A 12862-nucleotide genomic window follows, 5' to 3' on the forward strand; every position below is an offset into this window, starting at 1 on the left:
TGCAAGTGGAACTCTGAGATGAAGCGGTGGGCACAAGGGAAGCAATCATGGCGAATTGCGATCAAACCAGTAACTAGGATATTTGCTGTTCAAATAACCGAACGAATTAAGTATCCGCCAGTCTTCTTGGCACCTTAGTTTTAAAATTACCTTAGTAGATTATTGCGAAAATAAAACAGAACCTATTGCACTTTGAAAGCTCGACTTTGTAACATAATGGAAACAGAAAGACGTCTACTTGTTCCACAAGTCTTTAGACTTCAGTTACTTACTGGCATGGTGATTAATAAGACAGAACAACCTTCAATGGCGGAATCTGAGGGCAACTTATATCCTGTTGGCATCGTAAGTTAACCTATAAAAGAAACATTAGTTTCCGGAACATAGTTAAACGGAAATTATTAAGGTTCATTGTCTTCCTTGCAACGGTAACCACAGAGCCGAGATGAGTTGTGGAAATACCGAGTATTCTTCATTTCCTTTTGCGTCTATCCCATTACGACAGACCACGCTAACTATGGACAGACACGCAATTATAATTTAGCGCGTATCTGTATTCTTAGGTGGTAATTTAAGATGGGAAAAGCATGTCATGCAATCTAACAAAAGGCTGAGTAAAGACTGTACACCTTAAGACTGACTGGGGAAAACTGTAACATCAGTGGAAGATTAGTTTTTAACGCCACCTCGACGACAATATCTTTTGAACAGGAAGCAATACTATGTTATTTGTATACATGTATACAAATACGTGTAGATCGGTGCTGTGTTGTGAGATTTTTTTGAGAAATGCGACTTTTGCAAAATAATCATTTAAAATAAAAAAGTGAGGAGCACAATAAAAAGTTACAAACAGTGAATGATCTAAGAACATTTTAAAGAATATATGTGTTTATTACTCAAAATTACACAAGGAATTTCCGGCACAAAACAGTCAGTTTAACAGTTTAGAAATGATTACCACAGAGAAATACAAAACGAGGCTCTGTATCAGGAAAGTATGAGATGCGAACCAAAAACCATCTTAAATACATTACCTGCGGATATATGGAACATAAAAAGATTAGGTTTATTTAGGTTAGAGTTAAAACTGTGCTACTACCTTACACGCTAATGACCATAGCAGTTTTGCGCCCTAAAACCAAAACTACCTAACAGTGAAGACCATTTTTACTACTTCTTCTTTGATTTGATTTCCAAGTGATGAAATATGCGGAAGACGTAGAGCATAAGATTTTCTTTGTTTTTCTGTACATAATTAAAACATACACATTTGCTTCCAGATGATAACGTGTCTATTCTGTGTGTCAAATTACATGCCTTTTCAGAAAGTGACTTGTATTTATCATTTTACAAAGTGAGCTAACTATGAATAATCATATTTGATTATTTATTTTACTCCTGTGGCCCGAAACTTTCCTTGCCGTCATATTTATCGGTTACACTAGAAAAATGGCTCTGAGCACTATGGGTCTTAACATCTGTGGTCATCAGTCCCCTAGAACTTAGAACTACTTAAAACTAACTAACCTAAGGACATCACACACATCCATGCCCGAGGCAGGATTCGAACCTTCGACCGTAGCAGTCGCACGGTTCCGGACTGAGCGCCTAGAACCGCGAGACCACCGCGGCCGGCGGTTACACTAGAAAGGGGAAGTCTTTTGGGTTTATCTGCCTGTGGATCATGTGAAGTTTTTCCTGATTATGTTCATGCTTTAACTGTGTGTGTACAGAAAATGAGCATCAGCTCATGTTTGGCTGAAAAAAAAAAAAGAATGCGTAAAGACCGCTCTCAGACTGACTGGTGTAACATAACATGCCAATAGTTGTTAATTCGACGCGTGAGCCTGTCGGGGATTAGATCATCTCCCTATTTCACAAGCGAAAGGGTGACGCGTTGAGTTACACGATCTGGCCGCGACAAACACTTCATAAGTGTCTCCATGTTGTTTGGCTCAAAGACGTGCCTTCCGACGTGGGTTTACAGAGCAATTACTGTAGCCAACTGGAGAAAATAAGAACGTAGGCCGTAAAGTTTGTAATGCAGCGTCACAGATTCAAACGTTTCAACGAAAAATGCACCGTAAAAGGCAACTTGGCAAAAGAGCCACCGTGGCAAACTTAAAACGGGAATTGGAAAGACGAACGAGCTGTAGCATGGCTAAGGAAAGAATCCGGTTTCAGAGATCATCAGATAACAAGAGAACTTATTCCTCAGCGTGGAATAACCAAGAGAGTTCGTTGACGAAATTATAGTACAGATCCTTGTCTACAATGTTGTCGCCCCGCCTGAACCGAAAAAATACACTGCTGCAGTACTATTAAATTATTTACAACGCCCGTCAGCAGCCTTTTTGAACGCAAATGTTGCTTCCCATAAGCATGACACTAGAAAAATATTGACAGAACATGGGAACTCAGGGGCTGTAATGGATCAGAAACTCGAGGGCTGTTAGAAGATTTCAACTTAGAAACTAATTCTGAAAACGGTGAGTATTTCATCATCCAGGAATTTTGAAGAAATTGGTTGAGTCTGAACTAGAAGGAAATAAGTTGTGGTTAGTGAACGAAATGTATTTTCATGAAACATTCAGTGAAATAAAACGCAGACAGCGAACATATGATAACTAATTCCTCTAGAACATCTCAGTCATATCATTCCCCTAATACCTTTATAAATTCACAAATATAAGCTACTACATGTGGATGAAAATGTGTGAGACGAGAACTGATGATTTACTTACTCCCTATGTTGTTGTTCTTCGGTTTTGCTGGTTGACAAGACTGTTGTTGGCTCCCTCCACGTAAAAAAGATTTCTATCTTTTTCTTTGATTTGTCCGTTATAACGACTACTCTTAGCTCTATGATAATGTTGATGCTTCTCACAACAAGTAAAATTTCTTTGTGATACAGGTTAGTCACTTACGATAATTATTAGTATTTTGTATTGCACATAAAATAATTTTACTCTTTCTGAATAGTTCCTGGTCTTCTAATGAGGGTAACCTTTTCCATCCCTCGTGTCTTTGTTACGGTTTTACGTATATGGGACAAGCGATTGCATCACTCTGGATATTTTTGTTTTGTGTCTTTAAACCGTAATGTAAGGAGAAAGATATTTGGCCATTATTTGATGCAGGCCGAACAATAATTCCAACGATCACTGGGAAGTGTGGTTTTCGTTTGAAAACGAACGATTAGGAAGAAGTACATATGTATTCAAAACAGAACGCCAAGTATCTTTCCTTATTGGCCTACTGCGGAATATTCATTTCGTGCAAAAATGCTACAATTAAATATGACATCTGGTTTAGTAAACTGAGAGTAATAAGGAGCAACTCTTATCTTAAACGGTTTTAAACGTTAAAATACGTCCCATAACATCAGAAACAGCACAGAAGCATCGTCTGTTAATTTGACTACGGATCCAGTAACAATACCCGCCTTCCCATAGTTAAATGTCTCTGTCCTCTTTAGTTTCATTGGATATTTGTCTACAGAAATATAAGTGACAAACATGATGTTTAAAATCTTTTCTGCGATCTTCTTTAAAAAACTGATATGTATATTCGGCTGTTTTACTACATACATAAAATTAAAAACTTCTGTGTTACCAGAAAGTGAATCAGACGATATCCAGTAGAACTTGTAAATTATGTTAGCATCTCATGTACTGCCATTAGTTACGATTGTCCGGAGTGGGACATACTGAATGCCCATGATATTTTCAACGAGTGATGCCACTTTCTACATTTAATGAAATACAAAGTTTCAAAAAGGAGCAGCCTTTTCACTCTGGCACCCCATGACAATCCACATAATTATTGGGATTGGCTGCCTGGGAAATCAACTACGGTTAAAGCTGAATAGTTAGAAACTTCTCTTCATTGGACGAATATCAGACAAATTTCTTGCAAGTATACTGCCAATATTGGAAGCCAAGTTTTTTAGCAATGAATACTAAAGTTCGGGCTCTAACGTTTTGTTGTTTACGAATCATTAATAGTGCGGTTATCAACTGCAATACAAATTTCAAATAGATTTTTAAAAAGTAAATGTAAAATAGATCAAAACACATTAGGTACATAGGACAAATATCCTTCTGAATTTGCGTAGAACTTAGCTTTCGACCCGGTAACGGTCCAGTTATATCCAGTTGTTTGACTCCATCTAAGAAATTAAATTACAACAAAACAGCGTATGTATAAATGGAGACAGAAAAAGAATAACAACTCGAAAAATTCCTGTAATTAATCTGCATGTTAAAATCTGTTTCGCGTTAGTAGCTGACATGTGACATCTCAGGCGTCACCCTGCTTCGAATACCGGCGCAATGAGCACCTGGAAAACTGACGTGGATCGGACAGAGGCTGTGAACGGCTGAGCAGAGAGTACGATGAGGCACAACCAGCACTTTATTTTCGAGGAAAGGAAATTACTATTGTATCATAATGAAGCCAACCTTTGCTTTGTATTCGGACTAGGATGCCGATTTTTGATTACGAAGGACTAGAATTCTAAGCTACTGATTAACTGTTTTATGTTCTGACAGTTAAATAATACAACGAAATGCGTTGTTCGTATTTCTAATGCTTGTTTTCATACTGCCTTTGTGTTCTGTGTGGTTGAGCTGATAAGAAACGTGTGCTTTTAAAATTTACATTTGCTTTAGAGCGATATAAGTTTTTTAAGAAAGGGTACATATTCGACGCTTACAAACTAGTACGACTGTTCATTCTTTGTAACTTGAACTGTAAATACAGCTGTTTTATGTGAGGCCCCGCACAGTGACGGAACATTAATATTACGTAGCCACGTGCTTGTTTAGCGTGCCATTAATGTTACGCAGTCATATACGTATTTATGGTCCCAGCAACGTGTTTTGCACTTGTAAAAGTAATTGTTCATAGTGATGATTCCTTCCCGCCGGAGGTTCGAGTCCTCCCTCGGGCATGGGTGTGTGTGCTGTTCTTAACATAAGTTAGTTTAAGCTACTTTAAGTAGTGTGTAAGTCTAGGGACCGATGACCTAAGCAGTTTGGTCCCTTAGGTACTCACGCACATTTGAATTGATGATTGATCAGGTCCCTTAAAAGCAGTCTTTTACCTACGAGGAACTATATAAACAGACTTATATTTCTAGATATTCGAGAGGCGCTTGACATCGTTCCTCACAAGCGAGTGCCTACGTTGTACCGTCTCAGTTGTGCGATTAGACCCGTAATTTCCTGTCAAAAAGCTCATCGTGCGTAATAATTGACGGGAAGCCATGAAATAAAACATAAGTAACATCTGGCGTTTCCCAAGGAAGGCGTTCTGCTGTTTCTGTTCTACATAAACGATTTAGCGGACGATCTGAGCAGGCCTCTTAGATTGTATGCACATGATACTACCATTTACCGCTTTTTAATGTCGTCAGATGATAAAAACCAACTGGAGAATGATTTAGACGTGATATCTATATGGAGCGAAAAGTGGTAAGTCTCTCAAAATAATGAATTTGTGAGGTCAGCCATATGAGTTCTGAAAGGAATCTCTTAAACCTCGGTTACAAGATAAATCACACTAGTATGACGGCTATAAATTCAGTTAAGTTATTGGGGATTACAATTACGAGTATCTTAAATTAGAACGATCACTTAAATAATGTTGTGGGTTTTGGTGAGCGGTATGGAGTCCTCCTGAGATAGGGTTGACAGAGGATATCGAAAAAGTTCAGAGAAGGGCAGCTTGTCTTGTACTATCGCGGAATAGGGAAGTATATACCACGGATATAATACGCAAGCTGGTGTGGCAATAATTAAAACAAAGGCAGTTTTCGTTGCGGCAGGATCTCCTCATAAAATTTCAGTTACCAACTTTCACTTCCGGCGGCCGGTGTGGCCGAGCGGTTCTAGTCTGGAACCGCGCGACCGCTACGGTCGCAGGTTCGAATCCTGCCTCTGGCATGGATGTGTGTGATGTCCTTAGGTTAGTTAGGTTTAAGTAGTTCTAAGTTCGGGGGGACTGATGACCTTAGAAGTTAAGTCCCATAGTGCTCAGAGCCATTTGAACCATTTTTTGAACTTTCACCTCCAAATGCGAAAATATTTTGCTGTCGCTCACCTACGTAGAGAGAAATCATCGTCGTAGTAAATAAGAGAAATCACATTTCACACGGAAAGATTTAAGTGTTCGTTTTTGCAGCGCGCTGTTCGATAGTGGAATGGGAGAAAAAGAGATTGGAGGTGGTTAGGTGAACTCTCTGCCAGGAACTTGATTGTGAATTGTATAGTAATCATGCACATGAAGATGCAGATGTATTCCAAACATAAGTGCCCGAGGACAACTGAAATTGACTTAGGGAGCTGCCAAACTAGGTGACCATGATGTCGACGGAACTTAAAATTCAACACGTTCAGATACTCTGACGTCAAAATTAAGCATGTTCACGTCATGTTTTCAAGAGAAGAAAGCCGTTGCAACTTTATACAGACAAGCGATAAATGTTTCTTGATTATTGCCCGACGTACGAATTCGAAATTCAAATAAGACACGGTTGTCCGGGACCTAGTCAATAAGAGGTAGCCATAAATCGTTTAAATGGATTCTGTGAGATCGTTCCGGCGTTTGTTCACAGCCGTTGCACACTCGTTACATCAGAAGTCTCTCCGCCTAGGGCCTTGTATCACAGCGCCTACAGCGCTCCGGCTGAACGGAGAACTATTACTAACAGCACGTGTCCGCTTTCTGGAGGATGTCTGATGAATGGGACGGGAACCCCGTAACAGAATACGGCCCTGCCGAAAATGTTCATGTAGAACGAGGTGTCATCGACCTTCGTAGCTCTTACGGCCGGTTCATAACTTCCACGGTGCGGAGGGGGGCAAGGAGAGGGATTTCAATTTGCCCCCCGCTGGGTTCGATCGGGACGGCCAGACGGTGAGGCGGTTCCTGCCTTGGAGCGCTCCTCCAATCACAGCGCTCACCGCTTCATGGGGGCCAATTAAAGCCGCCTAGGCTCCGCCCAACAATCCGGCCTGACAGACAACAACAACAGCCATTGACACCTGACTCTCCAGGTGGGGATGCCGCCGAGACAATGCCCGGCGCCACTCGCTGGCCTCCGCGTGGGGGACGTGCTACGATTCTCTTCCTCATTCTCAATAGCAACTGTAGGCGAATATGTAGTGAAAGAAACAAAGCTAATTGAGCGGAAGTGTAGGATAGTATGTTAAAAGATTATCTTCGAAGAAAGAGTTCAGTGCCTAACTTGTGCACTGTAGCCGCATTACTCGAGAAAGCAAAGTCAGTTCCAAAACATAGTGCCAGCACTGTCTTGTGAAGAACAGAAAACAGAGACGAAGATGCTGACCTCTTACTAGAGGAGCTCCAAATGTGTAGCGATAAACATAGGTCGGTATTTATGTTGACAATATTACTGGCATTCTGTGACTTTATCAACATTACTGTGTGCTTAGAGTGAAGCCACGTCTCGTCTACAAAATTAGTGGCCATTTAAATTTCGTTTCTCGTTTTATTCTTCACCTGTAATTTATCACATTCCTTAGCAATTAGGACTATGTTTTTCCCTACATACATGATCACTCGCTTGATACGGTATCTTTTAATGGTGGATCACTTACAATTATTCTGGGAGACTCTTTGGTAACAGTGAAGTATTGCTTCTCTCCCTAAAATTCGAAACGTATACAGAGTACTGTGATTTCCAACATGGAAGACTGTGCTTCCAAATCACTTCTTCATCCCATAGCTCTACGCCTGTAAGTACGTCAACGAAAATGTACCTCATATAACCGAAGAACAGACTAAATTTTAAATATTGTTCAAAAGTGGGTGACTCATAAACACTTTGATGCAGCAATTTAAACTGTTCTGATGAGGCCTCTCTCTCCTAGTCCATGTCTTTTGCCACACTCATTCCCAAGAGGTTGTTGAATAAAAGACAGCCTTGCTTGAAGAAAACACGTATCTGGAAGACTTTCTTTAGTATGGTCGCAGTGCGGTTCGAGTACCAATTTTCGTGATGAATTGCCTCAGAAACTTCCTGTCAGTATCAGTAAGCATTTGTCACGTCTGATTTGGTGTTTTAGTTAGCCAGCAAAAGTAGAAAATAAAAAGGAAACCTGATATCAACATGATAAGTCACAGTATCACAAGTACTTTTCGAAATAAAGCCATAGGAGACAATAGCGTCAGGATCTCTTGCTGAAGGTCATTTCTTTAAGGGACTCTGTCAGACGTTTTCTTCTAATATACGGTTCTTTTCTCGTCTACACACACACACACACACACACACACACACACACATTCACACAAGATAGTCGTTAACTTCTGACCTGTTTATTGTGGTTTCGTCCCACGCTCTGCTTATTAATTTCCTGCTAAAACAACGATGTCCTTCATTCTCTAGATGGTATACGCTATTTCGTACGCGAATCTGTATATGAAGGCATTACTATCCCTTCACCTGTGACACAGTAATTCGAAGTCATAGCTCTGAAACTGATCACTTACTTTCAACGAATCAGTATTTCATGAAAATCCATAGTTGATGATGTAATTGTATTGAATACGTTGTAAGTGTTTTCACAACGCCTTTAATCGCAAGTATTGATGTTTCATTGTGTTACACGAAGTATTTAGGTCCCTGTACGTTAATCATGACGTTCAACATGGCTTTATGAGTATTTCGCTTGCTTTTGAACACGATGAAGTCGTAGAATGTGCCTCCCAGAGAAGCGAGAAGGAACGTTTCTCTGCCTTATATTGGTGCTTAGACTTGCAAAATGACTTTCATAACAGCACAACATTTCCCTCAAGGCGAATATTTTCATGTACAGATGTATGTTTCGATCTTCCGGCTGTCAGCAGCAAACAACGCTGACAATGGCGTTGTAGCACACAGGCAATATGTGTGAGCCATGAGCAGCACAATTTCAGAAACAGTCTCGTCAGGCAATAGTCATAGGGATTTGGGTTGTACACGACTATGTATAACAACAAACCCACAAAATGGCGTATTCACTACAATAAAGAACATTCATTGAAACTGAGTACCGTAGATGGGTGAGAGTTACGCAGTGTGAATACTGAGCATCCGTCAGGTATGTACTGTCAGTTATGCCACGCACCCCAATGCAAGACGACCGTTACTGAGGATGTCACATCTACTCGCTCTGCTGTGGCTGAGTTGAAGGAGAACAACATACTTTTACACGTCAGTCGCGACGTCACCAGACATAGGTGTCGTCATTATGCCCAAGGACATCCGTTAGCAAAACTGCAACTGCCCGCTAGCAGAAGAAGAAATGCAATGCACAAAATGTTGCATTATTATTTTCACAAGTTTCCATCCAAAACCCAAACGCAGTAGTCACTTCACATTTGCTTGTGCGGAAATCATAGATGAAAGAATAAAGCCGGCCGAAGTGGCCGTGCGGTTAAAGGCGCTGCAGTCTGGAACCGCGAGACCGCTACGGTCGCAGGTTCGAATCCTGCCTCGGGCATGGATGTGTGTGATGTCCTTGGGTTAGTTAGGTTTAACTAGTTCTAAGTTCTAGTGGACTAATGACCTCAGCAGTTGAGTCCCAAAGTGCTCAGAGCCATTTGAACCATTTTTTTGAAAGAATAAAGGAAAAAGGTTTAGGGCCTAAGGAACGGTCTAGAAGCATGATCATTTCATAACAGAATATAGACCCCACCCTGTATGTCTACACAAAATCAGCAAAAGACAGTGAGAGAGATGCAAATGTGGAGAGGTCGGTACATGAGATCATGGAGTACAACAGACATGTTAGGAGCAACAGTGCTGAAGATATGTATCTACTTCTACGGCTGCATTTAAGTTACATCTACACAACAAACCACTATGAAGTGCATGGCAGAGGGTACGTCCTATTGTACAAGTTATTAAGGATTTTTCCCGTATCATTCACGTACAGAGCACAGGAACAACGATTGTTTAAATGCCTCCAAGCGTGCTGTAATATTAACCTAATCTCGCCCTGTTGATCCCTACGGGAGCGGTAGAGCCATAACGGAAATCCGATTCAAGAAATTTTGTAACTAGGCTTTCTCGGATAAGTACGACTATCCTCAAGGATCTGCCAGTTCAGTTTCTTCAGCATGTCTGTGACTCTCTCACGGGTCAAACAAAGCCGTGACCATTAGTGCTGCTGTCTCCTATACAGGTCCAATATCCTCCGTTAGTCCTGTTTGGTACGGGTCACACATACTTGAGTAATGTTCTATCAAGGGCTACACGAGTGACGATAAATCAGTCAAATCTAAAGGCCGTAAATTCAACTAAATACCTAGGAATTACAATTACGAACAACTTAAATTGGAAGGAACACATACATAATGTTATGGGGAAGGCTATCCAAAGATTGCGTTTTATTGGCAAGACACTTAGAAAATGTAACAGATTTACTAAGGAGACAGCCTACACTACGCTTGTCCGTCCTGTTTTAGAATAATGCTGCGCGGTGTGGGATCCTTACCAGACAGGACTGACGGAGTACATCGAAAAAGTTCAAAGAAGGGCAGCACGTTTTGTATTATCGCTAAATATGGGACAGAGTGTCACTAAAATGATACAGGATTTGGGCTGGACATCATTAAAAGAAAGGCGTTTCTCGTTGCGACGTAATCTTTTCACGAAATTCCAATCATCAACTTTTTCCGCCGAATGCGAAAATATTTTGTTGACACCGACCTTCACAGGGGGAAACGATCAGCACGATAAAAAACAAAAAAGCGAAATCAGAGCTCGTACGGAAAGATATAGGTGTTCGTTCTTTCCGCGCGATATACGAGATTTGAACAATAGAAAATTATGAAGGTTGTTCGAAGAATACTCTGTCAGACACTTAAACGTGATTTGCAGAGTATCCACGTAGATGTAGATGTTGTGATTTGTAAGCAGTCTCCTTTGTAGACACATTGAATTTCCAAGTATTCTACCAATAAATCGAAGTCTTCCATTTGCTTTGCCCTAGACTCGATCTATGTGATCATTCCATTTCATATCCATACAAAGTGCTATACCCAGGTAGTTGTATGAGTTGGTTGATTCCAGCTGTACCTCACTGGTGTTATAGTCATAGGATACTGCGTTTTCTCGTTTTGTAAAATGCACAGTTTTATATTTCTGAAGATTTAAAGCAAGCTGCTACTCCTTGCACCACTTTGTAATCTTGTCACGATCTTACTATATATATTGTTCCATAACACAATGGGCTATCACTCGCAGGAAACTGTCACAAGTACAATACATCCAGGTGTATGCGTCTGCAGATATGTAAGTAGAATGAAATGCGTATTTCGGACTAAGATTCATTGGAACTACCCTGAGGAAACGTAGTTCACCTGTAAGGGAAATACTTTACAGAATACTCGTTCAGTAAGCTTATCGAGCCAGCCGCGGTGGCCGAGCAGTTCTACGTGCTTCAGTATGGAACCGCACGACTGCTACGGTCACAGGTTCGAATCCTGCCTCGGGCATGGATGTGTGTGATGTCCTTAGGTTAATTAGGTTTAAGTAGTTCTAAGTTATAGGGGACCGATGACCTCAGATGTTAAGTCCTATAGTGCTCATAGCCATTTTTTTGAGTAAGCTTGTAAGTGTATGACACTTACCAGATAGGATCAATACAGGAGACAGAGAATATCCGTAGAAAAGCAGCGCATTTAGTCATTCATCCGTCTAGTATGAAAGGTTTCCCGAAAAATTCCAAGAACGCACGTTCCAAGACGAAACCAAACAAGAAATTACTTCTTCATACACACATATATCGTGGGACAGCAATTACGATAAAATTATAGAAATTCTAACCAGCACAGAGGGCTTCTGACTGTCGTTCTTCCAGCCTGCCTTTCGCGAGTGGAACTGGAAAGAGGTAACCTGCATGACACGCTGTAAGGTAGCTTGTGGAATACAGATGTAGATGCAGAAACAATTAGTCAGGTAGAAGAAACAAATCTCTCTGATTGCTCGTTGAGGTTGCAACAGTTTACCGGACAAAATCGTTTCTCGATGACTGTAAGGAAATGTAGGGCGATGTAGAGAATATATCTACTTGCTATTTGGGGAGCAAAATAACTGATGAGGGTCGAAGTAGAGAGGATATAAAATGTAGACTGACAATGGCAAGGAAAGTGTTTCTGAAGAAGAGGAATTTGTTAACATCGAGTATAGATTTAAATGTCAGGAAGTCGTTTCTGCAAGTATTTGTATGGAGTGTAGCCACGTATGGAAGTGAAACATGGACGATAAATAGTTTGGAAATGAAGAGAATAGAAGCTTTCGAAATGTGGTGCTACAGAAGAATGCTGAAGATTAGATGGGTAGATCACATAACTAATGAGGAGGTAGTGAATAGAATTGGGGAGAAGAGGAGTTTGTGGCACAACTTGACAAGAAGAAGGGACCGGTTAGTAGGACATGTTCTGAGGCATCAAGGGATCACAAATTTAGCACTGGAGGGCAGCGTGGAGGGTAAAAATCGTCGAGGGAGACCAAGAGATGAATACACGAAGCAGATTCAGAAGGATGTAGGTTGCAGTAAGTACTGGGAGATGAAGAAGCTTGCACAGGATAGAGTAGCATGGAGAGCTGCATCAAACCAGTCTCAGGACTGAAGACAACAACAATAACAATAACAACAACAACTAGGACCGCAAGTTACGATCAGAGAACCAAAGACGATTTGCGCCTGGGTTGTCTTCCTCAGACAACGGCACTATTTCTATGTCTTGTAACACATTCCGAAAGCCACTGCACAATGCACGGCATAGGGAACTTCTTGCCAATAATGGCAACCCCCTGCCATTCCATTCAGACAACCCAGGCGCA

Source organism: Schistocerca piceifrons, chromosome 1 (assembly GCF_021461385.2).
Source record: "Schistocerca piceifrons isolate TAMUIC-IGC-003096 chromosome 1, iqSchPice1.1, whole genome shotgun sequence".
NCBI lineage: Eukaryota > Metazoa > Arthropoda > Insecta > Orthoptera > Acrididae > Schistocerca > Schistocerca piceifrons.